The sequence below is a fragment of the Notamacropus eugenii genome, chromosome 1 (assembly GCF_028372415.1).
Source record: "Notamacropus eugenii isolate mMacEug1 chromosome 1, mMacEug1.pri_v2, whole genome shotgun sequence".
NCBI lineage: Eukaryota > Metazoa > Chordata > Mammalia > Diprotodontia > Macropodidae > Notamacropus > Notamacropus eugenii.
The window spans coordinates 259718672-259732979 of NC_092872.1; positions in this window are offsets into that span (position 1 = coordinate 259718672).

The window sequence follows — 14308 nt, forward strand, 5'->3', positions numbered from 1 at the left end:
GGGAGCGGACAGGGGCAGGGCATAGGCGGGGCCTCGTCGGAGGCGGGGAAGGGGCGGCCTCTTCGGGGCTGGCCCGGGAGTTCCGGGCGCACACAGCCGGCGCCTCCTCGGGGAGTGCTCCAGAGCTTCTCCGCGGGGGGCCGCTGGCCAACCTCTGATTGCCCGGATCTGGGGAGCTGGAGGGGGTCCCCAGGAGCATCACCTGCAGGCGTGGAAGGAGCGCTGGTGCCCTCGAGGGGGACAGACCCGAGGGCACGCGCGGGGACCGGGGATGGAGAGCGGAACGTGCGCCCCTCGAAGGAGGCCGGGTCGGAGGCTGCGCCAGAGAGTGAGGAGAGGGGCTCCCAGGACAGTCTGGTGCTTTCCGCAGCGAACCCGGCCCGGCCGCTTTGTCCTGCTCTGTTCGAGTGTCTCCCGCTTTAGAGGCAGGCGCTGTCCTCACCTTTGCTCGTGCCCCCTGCCCTCAGCGGCGCCAGTAGCAAAGGTTTGTTGAACCTGGGGGGATTGGGGTCCCCGGAGGAGGAGAAGCCGAGGCTTCGGGATCCCCTGCCAGGCCGGCCCTCTCATTTTACATCGGGGGGAGCGGGAGAGAGGAGGCAGGACTTGCCCAGAGCTGCAAATCTGGCAAGCCTGGGGTGGGATTGAACCCTGGCTCTGAGATGCCCTAGCTAAGAGCTGTTTGGGTTGTACGGATACAGAACCGAAAACCCATAATGACTACAAACTGAAATCGACAAGAGGCGCAAAAGGAAGCTGAACTTTGAGAAACGGGAAGGGAAAAAATCCACCGAAGTCCGACAGAATGCAAGAAAACATCTCCTCCCTCACAGCTAATAAGTGGGGGTCCACCGGGACAGAATAGGACGTATGTTAACCAAAGTTCCTCTATCTTTTTTGTTTGTTTATTTGATGACTCTAGACCCAGCACACTTTCCATGGGTTGGAGAAGGAGTTTCTGAGTGGCTTCACGTTGAGTTGTAGGTTTCAGAGCCCGGAAATTGATCTACAGAGGTCACCAGAGTCCAATCCCCTCCTTTTACTAAGAGGGAAACTGAGGGCAGGAGACAACCAAGTGACTTACCAACAGTCAGCCAGGTAAGTAGTAGAGCCCAGGTTTAAACTCGGGGCTTCTGAGTTCAAATACTGTGCTCTGTGGAGAACAGCACAAAAGGGAGCTGAAGGAGGAGGGGAGTAAAGGTACCCGAAATCTGAAACAGAACCAGAGGCTAGCAAGCCTGGGTCCCTCCCCAAAACGAGGCTTACCTATGTGCCAGGAACTGTGCCGAGTGCCATACAAATATTACAAAAATTACACATTTGATCCTCACGCTAACCCAGAGAGGCAAGTGCTGTTATTATCCCCATTTTACAGTTAAGGAAACTGAGGCAGGCAGCGGTGAAGTGACTAGCCCAGGGTCACACAGCTGCTAAGTGTCTGAGGCCCTATTTTAACTGGGGTCTTCCTGACTTTGCTGTAACACCAGCTGCCTCTGTGAATAATCCCCATCAGTTCAGCCTCCTCTTCCCGATTTCAGGGAGGTAAAATAATACTTGTCCTAGCAGGTTGTGGTAAGAATCAGTGGGATAAGGTATGTGAAATTCCTATGTAAATGAGTTACTGGTTTTTATAGTTTATATACACTGAATTAATCATTAGCTCAGGAATCTACATCTGCTTTTTTTTTTGTTCAATTACATGTAAACAAATTTTTTTTAAATTTTGAGTTCTATATTCTCTCTTTCACTCTCTCCCCTCCCTGAGAAGTCAAGCAACTTGATAAAGATTATACATGAGCAGAAAATTCCCAGATTAGCCATATTGCAAAAGAAAATACACACCAAAAAAAAAAAAACAAACCCTGGGAATAATAAAGAAAGTTTAAAAAGTACGCTTCAGTCTGCATTGCAATTCTATCAGTTCTTTGGGGGATGGACAACAGCTCAGGAATCTAGGCGGCACAATGGCTATTCTGCTGAAGTCAGGAAGACCCAAGTTGAACTCCTGCCTCAGATACTTACTAACAGTATGACTTTTTAGGAAGCACTTAACCACTCTCTGCCTCAGTTTCCTCATCTGTAAAATATGAATAGTAATAATAGCACCTACCTCCCAGGAGTTTTTTCAGGCTAAAATGAATTGTATTAAAGTGCTTTGTAAACCTTAAATCGCTTTGTAAATGCTAGTCGTAATAATGGACAAGACTCCCATTGCCTGGGTTCCCCCATCCCCTCAGTCTCAGTGTGTCTTCAAATACTTTTAGATTAAAAGGCAGAGGCTCAGAAAAATCCTTATGTGGTTTCCAAAGTCCCTATCTCCACCCCTTTTGGGGGTAGCAGATTTTCCCACTTAGTTCAATAAAATTCAGTAAGTATTATTGAGAACTTATGTGCTCTGGGCACTGGGAATACAGAGGCAACATGAGAAACAGGAACTTACCTTTTGACATAGGTTGCCTCTATCCTTCTTAACTTTCTGTCTAGATTTCCTTCTTGGAAAGGGGGAAGCACTTGGACCAATCTCTTGGTGGCTGTGCCCACTTTCCTCTTCCAAAGCTCACTTCTTGTGCAGAAGTCTTCAAAGGGAGATTGCCCAAACCTCCTCACACCAACAAGCAACCTTCAGGACTCTTTGGGAATCTGCAATTAGGATTCCTTGGAGATTTGGGGATTTTGTGACCTCAAGCCTGTAGCGTATCACCAGGAATTAATATGGGTAATAACTCCCATTTTCCTTCACTTTGGGGTTTACAAAAAGCATTTTCTTCTTACCACATCTGTTAAGTAGGTATTATAAGTATTATTGTCCCTATTTGAGGGAATGGATATCTATCGAGGTATACTATGTTCTAGATAGTAAGTATCAGAGGTGAGTTTTGAACTCAGGCCCCCTAATTTCAGGGCTGGTGGTTCTTTCTGCTATATTATACTGTCTTAGTACCTTGTTGGGGTTTCTGGGGAGCACCCTGAAGACCATTACTAGGATGACCTTGTGGTAGACCACTTCTGAGGAGCTTGTTCCCCACCAAACAATTCCTATCGCCAGAGACTAGGGGTGTAGTCTTGGCAGATGTTCAAACCCAGATGTCTTGTGAGTCCAAGTAAAAAGTTCTGGGCTTAGAGCTAGAAAACCTGGATCAAATTCTGGCTCTGCCATGGACCTCCATGGATAAATCACTTAGCTGCTCTGTGCCTCAGTTTCCCCATCTGAGAAATGAAGATGAGCCTTGTACCACCTCCCTCACAGAGCTGTTAGGAAAGTGCTTTGTAAACCTGAAAAGGCTATAGAAATGTTCATTACCATCCTCCTAGGATCTATATGTGTATATCTTATACCCTTTTGTAAGACCATAAACTCCTAGAGGTCAGGACTCTTTCACTGAGTCTAACGCAGGTACATGGCTTATTTTTGTTGGTTTTTTAGGGCAAGGACTGCTGGATGTGGAGCCGGAGGACCTGCCTTCCACCCTCTAGAACTCAGTTTCCTCATCTACAATATGAAAGTATCAGACTAGATCATCTCTGAAAATTCTATGATAAAACTGAGTAACAAAGATTGTTATAATTCTTTTCCAGGCACTGATTTGCAGTGAGAGACAAACTCCATGAGAGCAGAAACTGTATTTTTTTTTTATCTTTATTTGCCCAGGGCCCAGTGAAGGTTCTTCCACATAATAGGAACTCAATAAATTTTATTAAATTGAATTGAAAGTCATTTCTGTGCTCCAGGGTATGGAACTTCTCCAGAAAGCCTGGTTGGGTAAGTGTACCAGGAAAGTGGGCTAGGGAGGGAACCCTGACTTGGGTGTAGTTTCCAGGGCCTTAGCTGACTCACACTGACATGGCTGAATTCGCCTGAGCCTTTGGCAGTTCATGACTATATCACAGGCCAGGCCTGGGGTAGGCCAGGGTTACCTCGGGCATAGCCCAGTAACCAGAAGGGGTTACTGCCCAAAGGGCAGACCAGCCCAAAATGAGGAGATACTGTGGGGGACTCTGGGAAAGGAAGGCACAGAAAGAGAATTTTGGCTTTATCCTATGAGGGAGAGCAGAATGGATCAAAAAGGAGAAGTGAGGGAAGGGAGGCTGGGTAGGGCTGAAGACCATCTATAGATTCGCCTTTGGAGAATATGAGCTTCTTAAGGGTAAAGATGGTTTCCTTTCTGTATTCATGTCCTCCATTCCTAGCGTAGTGCCTGGCATAGACTAAACGCTTAACAAATGTCTTGGCTGATTGATGGATAACTGATTGGTGAATTGAATTAGCTTATTATAATGGAAAAGGCTGTCCAGGAAGCTGGCTGTGTGAATTTGGGCAGTTTGGGCAAAAGGCAGGAAAGAGAACCAGGTCAACAATTTGCTCACTGATGCCAGCTTTGGAAACGAAAACCTCAAGCCATAATAAAACTCAAGTAAAAATCAGTGGCCACCGTTGCTGCTACCTTTTCTACCTCTTAAGGAGTAAATGGAAGGGGTGAGTTGTGTGGTTAGATATTTCTGCTGGGTCAAAACCGAATTTTATCAGTTACAAAGAGGAGGGGGGAGGGGACTCACTTTACCCAAGGGGTGACTTTGTTTTATGTGGCTGGAATAGCCCCCTGGAGATAGAATTTTGACTTTTTCAATCCCATCCATTTAAAAGGCACTGAAAGATTTATCTCTCTTATTTAAAGGGAGCTCTTCCAGTGACAGTCTTTTGTTATGGGAATAATGAGAGCCCAGGTTTTTAGGCATCCTGGGAAGAACCTTCAAAGAAAACCAACTTTATTACTTTCAAGAATGCCCTCTAACTCAGCCCAATCATTCACAGATGTTTCCAGAAGAGGCACATCTGTAATTAGCATCATGTATTTGCAGAGAAATAGTTACAAACTTTGTCTAGTTCATTAAAGCGCTGTTTCTCCTTAGTAGGGACACACACACACACACACACACACACACACACACATACACATATGCACGTACACATGCACTTACACATATCCCAATCAACAAATATTTAACAAGGTCCTGCTTTATGCTAAGTCCTGTGATAGGGATAAAAAGACAAAAAAAACCAAATGAGACTGCCTGCCTTCAGGAGTTTACATTCTACCAGGGGGCATATAAACCTCCTCTTCATAGATCTGAAACAAAGTAGTATAAAATAAGGCCTGCTGAAAAGGCCCCCAGGAGCTCAGGCCCAGCTAGGACAAAATCTGGATGACTCTAGTCTGCCTTAATGAGAATGTGGGCGGGGGGGGGTTGTTCAGTTGTTTCAGTCGTGGCTTCATGACCCTATTTGGGGTTTTCTTGGCAGACACACTGGAGTGGCTTGCCATTTCCTCCCCCAGCCTTTTTTTCAAATAAGAAAACTGAAGCAAGCAGGTGAAGTGACTTCCCCAGGATCACACAGCTAGGAAGTGTATGGGGCAAGATTTGAACTCGGGTATTCCTGACTCCAGGCCCAGCACTCTATGGGCTATGATGTCACCTACCTACTTTAATGAGATTGTATTCATTATTCATTTACTAATAAAGCTGATACTATTAAAGAAATGAGATCATATTTGTAAAATGCTTTTAGAAACTTTAAAGTGGTATATCTTTTATATATAGCTATTATATATTATTAGTAATTATGTAGTTATGTTATATAAAGTATATCATTATATATTATCTATAGCTATTATTAAAGCCCATCACAAGCACATTTTTGCTTAGCACATAGAGTGAGATCCAGACTCAGGGGTAGTGAACATTCTAGTCCTGGGTCTGCACTGGCTGGTGGTTGGATGAAGTAGGACAAACCATTAACCTCTCTAGAATTCCTTATCTATAAGATGGAGATGACAACCAGCCCAGTATAGTGTTAAGTAAATAGTTTTGGAATCAAAGGACCTGGGTTCAAATCCTGCTTCTAATGAGTACTACCAGTGTGACCTGGACAAGTTAATTAACCTCTCAGTCTCAGTTTCCCCATCTAAAAATTGAAAGGGTTAAACTAGAAGGCCCCAACTTTCAGCTCTCTCTCTGTTTGACTAAGTGGTGTGATTTAGGGCAGGTACCAGTCTGGGGCTCAGTACCCTTATCTGTAAAATAGAGGAGGGGCACTGTATGACCAGTAAGGTCCCATTTCTAAATCCTCTGAGATCCTGCCTGACCCCCATACAAGAAATCCCCCTACAACAACACCATGGACAATCCAGCCTTGTTTAAAAGGCTCCAGTGAGGGGTAAGTCATCATCTCCCTCGTAGGCCTCCCCATTTGGGGAGAGCTTTCATTTACAACAGGCAGGAGGTTGTCCCTTTCATCCCCCTCCCTTCCAGTCCTTCTTATGTTCCTAGCTCATCTACTGGAGCCAAGTACAAGGGTCCAGTCCCTGGTGGGAGCCCTTCAGACGCTCAAAGACAGCAGTCTCCTCCCCCGTCTTTAATTTATTCCCAAGTGAAGTTCACCCCTTTTCATTAAGGGTGAAGTTATATGCCGGTGACAGTTATGATTATTGTGTATAAAGCCCTGAATGCTCTTCAGAAATGATTATTCTTTCTAAGGAATTTGGTATATCTACACCTTCATGGGATGCAATATCTTATCAAATCTGCTCATGCCCTTGATGGCAGGTTTAGCATCCAAAAATCCCTTGACAGTGGCTTGAGGTGTCCTGTGGTGCAGTGGTTAGAGAGCTGGCTTTGGAGCCAGGAAGACCTGTGGGTCAGGTCTTACCCCTGGCACACACTGGCTTTAGCCTCTCAATGCTCTCCCCAACTCCCTAGGACTATATGCAAAGAAGGTGTTAACTTGGAATAGTAGAGTCAATATCATCATCTGGCAGTTCCCTATATCAGTAAAATCACAGGTTCAGCCTTATTCCTGTCCCTAAATGTAGGCTTCTATTTGGGTGCAGAAAAACCTCAACTTCATGAGTGCAGGATTGGGAATGTAGGGTTAGCAGTTCTGAAAAAATATCTGGGGGTTTTAGTGGACCACAAGTTCTATATCAGTAAAGTCTGTCACATAGCAACCAAAAAGCTAAACTGATATTGGACTGCATTAGGAGAATAGGAAGAAGGAAGTGATAATGCCTCTGTCCTCTGCCCTGGTCAGACCTCATCAGGAGTGTTGTGTTCTGTACCAGGATCCTAAAGGAAGAAAAAACGTTGATGAGCTGGAGATAGTCCAGAGGAGCTTTGAGTTCATACCTCTGAGGATTAGTTAAAGGAACTGAAGGGGCTTTGCACAGAGAAAATAACAATAATAATAATAGCTTGCATTTATATAGCATCTACTATGTGCTATGTAAATGTTAGCTATTATGAAAATAAAAATAATGAGATGTTAGGTTTAGCAATAAGAGAAGAAAAAGAAATTGAAGGAACTAGAATAGGAAATGAGGAAAGAAAAGTATCCCTCTCTACACATGGTATGATGGCATACTTTGAGAATCCTAGAGAATCAACTAAAAAACTACTTGAAATAATTAACAACTTTAACAAAGTTGCAGGATATAAAATAAAACCACATAAATTACCAGCATTTCTGTATATTAGCAGCAAAGCCCAGCAGCAAAAGATAGAAAGAGAAATTCCATTTAAAAAAATGTAGATGATATAAAACATTTGATAGCCTCCTTGCCAAGGCAAATCCACAATTACAAAATGCTTTTCACACAAAATCAGATCTAAATAAATGGGAAACTATCAGTTGCTCATGGGTAGGCCGAGCTAATATAATAAAAATTACAGTTCTTCCTAAATTTATTTATTCAGTGCCATACCAAACTACCGAAAAATTATTTTATAGATCTAGAAAAAATAACAAAATTCATCTGGAAGAACAAAAGATCAACAACATCAAGGGAATGAATGAAAAAAATGCAAAGGAAGGTGGCCTAGCCATACCAGATTTAAAACTATGTTATGAAGTGGCAATTAACAAAAACTATTTGGTACTGGCTAAGAAAGAGTGGTGGATCAATGGAATAGGTTAGGTACATAAGACATAGTAGTTAGTGACTATGATGATGTACTGTTTGATAAACCCAAAGATTCCAGCTTCTACAATAAGGACTCACTATTTGACAAAAATTGCTGGGAAAACTGGAAAATAGTATGGCAGAAACTAGGCATAGATCAATATCATACACCATATACCAAGATAAGGTCAAAATGGGAACATGATTTAGACATAAAAGATGATTCCATAAGCAAATTAGAAGAGTAAGGAATAGTTTATCTGCCAGATTTATGGAGAAGGGAAGAATTTATGACCAAACAAGAGATAGAGAACATTATGAAATGCAAAATGGGTAATTTTCATTGCATAAAATGGTTTTGCACAAACAAAACCAATGCAACCAAGTTTAGAAGGAAAGCAGAGAGCTGGGAAACAATTTTTATTGCCAGTGTTTCTGCTAAAGGAAACTCGTTTCTAAAATATAGAGAGAATTGAGTCAAATTTATAAGAATATAATTCATTCCCCAATTGATAAATGATCAAAGGATATGAACAGGAAGTTTTCAGATGAAGAAATTAAAGTGATAATTTTATAGTCATATGAAAAAATGCTCTACCTCACTACTGATTAGAGAAATGCAGATTAAAACAACTCACACCTATCAGATTGGCTAATATGGCAGAAAAGGAAAGTGATGGGTGTTGGAGAAGATGTGGAAAAATTGGAAGCCTAACACTTTGTTGGTGGAGTTGTGAACTGATACAACCATTCTGGAGAGCAATTTGGAACTATGCCCAAAGGGCTATAAAATTGTACATACCCTGTGATCCAGCAATATCACTACTAGGTTTGTATCTCAAAGAGATCATAAAAAAGAGGGGAAGGGACCATGTACAAAAATATTTATAGTGGCTCTTTTTGTGGTGGCAAAGAGTTGGAAATTGAAGGATGCCCATCAGTTGGGGAATGGCTGATCAAGTTGTGGTATATGAATGTAATGGAATACTATTATTCCATAAGAAATGATGAGCAGGCAGATTTCAGAAAAACCTGGACGTACATGAACTAAGTGAAGTTAACAGAATTAGGAGAACATTGTATACAATGAATGATAGCAACGTTTTATGATCATCAGCTTCGATAGACTTAGCTCTTCTCAGCAATACAATGATCTAAGACAATTCCAAAAGATTCACGATAGAAAATGTGATCCACATCCAGAGAAAGAACTTTGGAATCTAAATGCAGATGGAAGCATACTGTCTTCACCTTTGTTTTTGTTTTTGGTTTTTCCTCTTTGTTTTTCCATTTCATTCTGATTCTTCCTTCACAACATGACTAATGTGGAAATGTTTAATATGATTGTATATGTATAACCTATGTAAGATTGCTTGCCATCTTGGGGAGGGGAGAGGGGAAGGAGGGAGGAAGAAATTTGGAACTCAAAATCTTGTAAAAGTGAATGTTGAAAAGTTTTTTTTACATTTGGTTAGAAAAAATAAAATGCTGTTTTTAAAAAATACAAATAAATGAAATAAATACCTAGCATTTATATAGCACCTATTATGTGCTATAAAACCAGCTGTCTCAAAAAAAAAAGAGATAAATAAGAGTGTATGCATGCTACCTGTTTAAGGTTAATCTGCATTATTAACATTTTCTTTATCACTTTTTCAAGTCTAGACAATCAACGAAACAATCAATCCAAGTCCTAGTTTGCTGTGGTTTGCCAATTCCTGAGGTGTAAATCCTCACACTGAAAATTTAACAATCAACTCTCCTAAGCTGATTCAAGATTCCATACTCCTCTCAATGCCCCTTCAAACGCTGAAATTCTGTAATTCAGTGAAATCTAATTCCTGGGTTTGAGTCCAGACTCTGACACTTACTAACCATCTATGTGATTATGAGCATGTCCCGTCATCTCTCTGGACCTCAGTTTCCCCATCTGTAAAATTAAGGAATTTGATTCAATGATCCCTAAGGTCTATTCAAGCTCTAAATCTTGTGACCTAGTAGGGAAAAAGTTATACTTCTGCTCCCTGTTTGAAGGGCTTGAGGGGAAGAGGAGCTCAGACATAAAGGGATTTGAAGAGCGGGAGGGGCATTGGAGAAGGGTTTGGGGCAAAGGAAAAGAAGCCCTGCAGTGTGTGTTCAAAAGCTGCCTCCTGGTCATGTAATTGACCACTGGCAACGTCAAACCTCCCAAGAAGATATTGACGAGGTCGCCCCCTAGTGTCATGTTCTGCACATGACCTTCCCAGACATTTATTTACCCAGGCATTTGAGAGTTATTGCAGGCAAAGACACTCTAGGCACTAAGGAATAGATAAGGAAAAAATGAAACAGTGCCTGCTCTCAGTCATGAAATTATGGGAATCAGAGCTATTTGGTCTATAATTCCAGTTTGTTCTTTTGATAGTTGAGGAAACTGCCTCAGAGAAGGGAAATGAGGTCACACTGGTAGAAGTGGAAACAAGATTTGAAACCAAGTCCAGATTAATGTTCTTCTACCACATCAGGCTCAAAAGAAAGAGAACCCTCAATTAGGAAATCACAGGCCCTTGAAAAAAGTATTATTGTCACCATTTTGCAAATGAAGAAACTGAGGCAGACCAGGGTCATATGGTTAGTGAGGATCTGAGACTAGATTTGAATTCAGGTCTCCCTGACTCCAGGTCTAGCATGCTAAATATAGCTATCTGCCCCCCCCTAAGTATCTCAGGTCTGGGGGAGTGCTTCATTTTTAGGTTCAATTGCTTTCCTGATTGCTCTCTCTTAAAAGGGTTGTGGTTTACACCTTCAGACTTGACTTCTTCCCACCAAATGCTGTTGCACAAAAGACCATCACAAATAGCAAAGAATGAGTAAGTCCATTTATCCAAAAGAGAAGACACAACTAAGGAAGGTGCCTTGATTTCATCCAAGGGGAAATTTTCTCAATTTTCTAAGGAAGCAAACTGAAAAGCAGGGACATGTGGAGGTGCTAGCTCTTCCACATGGCTCTATCTTCCCAAAGTTCTGTGTGTGTGTGTGTGTATGTGTGTGTGTGTGTGTAGTGTGTGTGTTTCTCTCTCTGTTTCTCTATGTGTCTGTTTCTCTCTGCCTCTCTCTCTACACACACACACACACACACACACACACACACACACACACACACATCTCTCTCCAAAGAAAGCATGGAACCACCTGGGTCTCAAAAAAGGAATGAAGAATGTCATTCCACTCCATAGCTGTCAACCAACTCCACTCCCCACACAGGCAGACATTCTCTCCACCAGAAGAAGACTATTATGGAAACACTTCAGGCTTAAAACCATGTTGTCTCTCATTCTTCTGCCTCTGTGGATGTCTCTCTCTTCCTTCAAGGCCCAAGTCGTCTGTCACTTCCTCCGTGAAGCCTTCCCTGATCACTCCACACTGAAATGGAAAGTCCTCAAGCACTTCCCAACTCTTTGCCCTTGGCCTATTTCACAATCATCTTCTCATAGGAAGCATAGTTATTTGTCACCTGCCTTCCTCCTCTTCCACTGCAAGATCTTTGAGATCTGAGTTTTATGTCTAATGACTTTTCATGTCCCAAACCTCTAGAGAAGGCCTTGCACGTAGTGGATACTTAACAGATGTATGTTAAGTTGAATTAGCAATACTAATATTATCTCAGGTGATCCTTTCAAAACCTGTGAAATGGGCATGTTAGGAATGCTAATTAAGGTGGCATATACAGGGCTTTGACATTTAGAGGGCTATCATAGGCAACTTGTGTTCCTTCAGCAGGTTAAAAAAGACAGTGAGCAAAAATAATTTGTTAAAACAGAGATCTATGAGATGGTAATGATACTTTCTGAGACCTCTCAGCGTTATCAGATAAGACAGGAAATCACTTCTCAAATGCTGTTTCAAGTGTATGTTGAGGTGGGGATCCCCTCTCTAGCCCTGAGGCACTGAGCTACTCTACCTCTACTCAGATTGTCCAAGATCTATATACTCAGAAGATAAACAGACTTTGCCTGAAGAGACTGCCCAGGGGGCTGTGAGCCTGCCAGTTTGGAGGTTGGTTTATACAACCTCTGGGGCTCTCCTCCAGCTTCATAAATCTTGCACCCTCCCCTAAGACATTGCCACCAACACACTGAGGGTATTTAGACAAAGTGGCAGCAGTCTGGTGTTTATTTGGTACAAGGGGTGGGACTGGGAGTTATGGGAAGGCTGTGTGCCTTTCTTAGCCAAAGACTGAAAGACCCAGCCACTGGTGCTCAGTGGAGAAAGACGACTAAACCTTTCTACTTGCCATAGGAGAGACCATTGTCAAGTCAATTTACCATTCTGGCTTCAATTTCCTCATCTGTAAAATGGGAGAGAGTAGGTTAGATGAGCTCTCTACCTTTTATGGTTAAATCTAGGGTTTAATTGAAAAAGTAATAAAAAAAGAGATCCAAAACATTCCACTCCTCTCCCAAAAGCCATGACAGCCTTAAGTCCCACTGTACTTTCAAGATAAGGTTTAGTTGTAGGATATAAGTTCCCATAGAGTTGAATCCCATTCAAACCATTGTCAGCCCTTGTGGAAGTGAAAGAACACTTGCTTTGGAGTCAGGGGACCTGGGTTGGAATCCCAGCTCTACCACTGTGCCAAAAGGACAAATCATTTAACATCACCGGGCCTCAGTTTCCCAGTCTGTGTAATACCATATTTTCTCACAAATGTTCCCACCATCATCTGGAAAAATGGACATACATAGGAATCATGTGTGAAAGGAAGGCATATGACAAAAGAACATACAAATGGGGTACACACATTGGGAACACACGAACAAGGCACATGCACGGAGAAGCAACTCATGCTTCCTATGCTACAGGGCTGCTAATGTCTTCTGGTTATAATGATATTGATAATACTAGCATTTATATAGCAATTTTAAGTTTTGCCAAGTACTGTACATATATCATTGCATTTGATCCTCACAACAACTCTGTGAGATAGGTGCTATTATTATACCCATTTTACAGATGGGGAAATAAGCAGAAAGGGTTGGAATTTACCCAGGGTCTTCCAGTATTTGAGTATCTTAGGTGGGAACTCATGTCTTGACTCCGAGTCCCTCACTCTATCCACTACACCATGCTAGGGCAGCTGTTCTCTTTTTCTGTCAATCCCTGGGGTTCCTCTGCTTCCCAACCCACTGTTTTTATCATGGTTACTCCCTTGTGTTGCCTGCTACTACCCACTTCTCAGCTTTATCTTGTGAGGGCCACCTGCTGCCAATGTCAGCTTCAGTTTGCTTGAGTATAGAAACTAGAAAGCAGGTCTTTGTTAAGAGCAGTCTGACAGTTATTTAGTCATAGACACAGGTTATGAGCCATAAGCACCCAGCTAACAAAAGCCAGGCACAGTTTTCCCAAGCTAAGATTATGTCTTTTCTTTTAACACCTGTGTTAGAGTTGGACACAAAGTCCTTTCTCCCAGATAACTCTGTGATTTAGGATTAGAAATTGCCAAGAACCTCTTTGGGAATAAATATTTCACCATCAATCCTCTAGAGTCAGGACTGGTCATGATCTTGATTCAAAGTTCTAATATCTTTCAGTGTTAGTCAGGATTCTCTTCTCAAGTTAGTCCCAGGTTGGGCTAGAGGAGAAAGTGACCTTGAGTATCTCCCTTCTCCTTTCTGGTCTTCATTTTTTTCCTCTTTAAAATGAGGGATCTAGAGTAGATCACAAGATTTAATTTTTAGAGGCCATCTAATCCAGCCCTCATTTTACAGATGAGGAAACTGAGGCCCCAAGAGATTAAGTGATTTACTTGCCAAGATCACACAGCTAATTACTATCAGGATTCTATTACTGCTCTGATTTAATTCTCAAGTGGCAACTTTCCCATTTCTTTCTGAAAGAAAAAGGGAATAAAGATGCCCATGAAAATGTGCTTTTCCCATTCTTTAGAAGGTCCTTATTTGTCCTTGGGGCTACTGTTCCTCTGAATTATTCCATTTCCCTTTGCTGAACCAAGTTAGCTTAAAGATTTGCCACAGTGACAAAAGTGAGTGAGCCATTCCAGCAGGGAAAAGAAGAGAGCAAGAGTCCATGTTGAGAAACCTCCCACCTCCCTCCTTCCTTCAAAGGCAGTTGTTTCGAAGGGAGGTTGACCAACCCAGCAGTGGGTTGGCTCAAGCACAGTCCCTACCCCTGCCTGGATGAGGAGAAGATCCAGCCAGCCCTTCGAGCTATCCTGGGATCAGAGTGGGAATTGTTTCAGGCATCTATCCGATAACTTCTCCCAAACAGAAGCTAGGACCTAGAATTCCACAGAAGCTGACGAAAATCTTCCATTCTTGGCCTTAAAGAGCTACTGTCAGGAGTCAAAGGAACTAGCA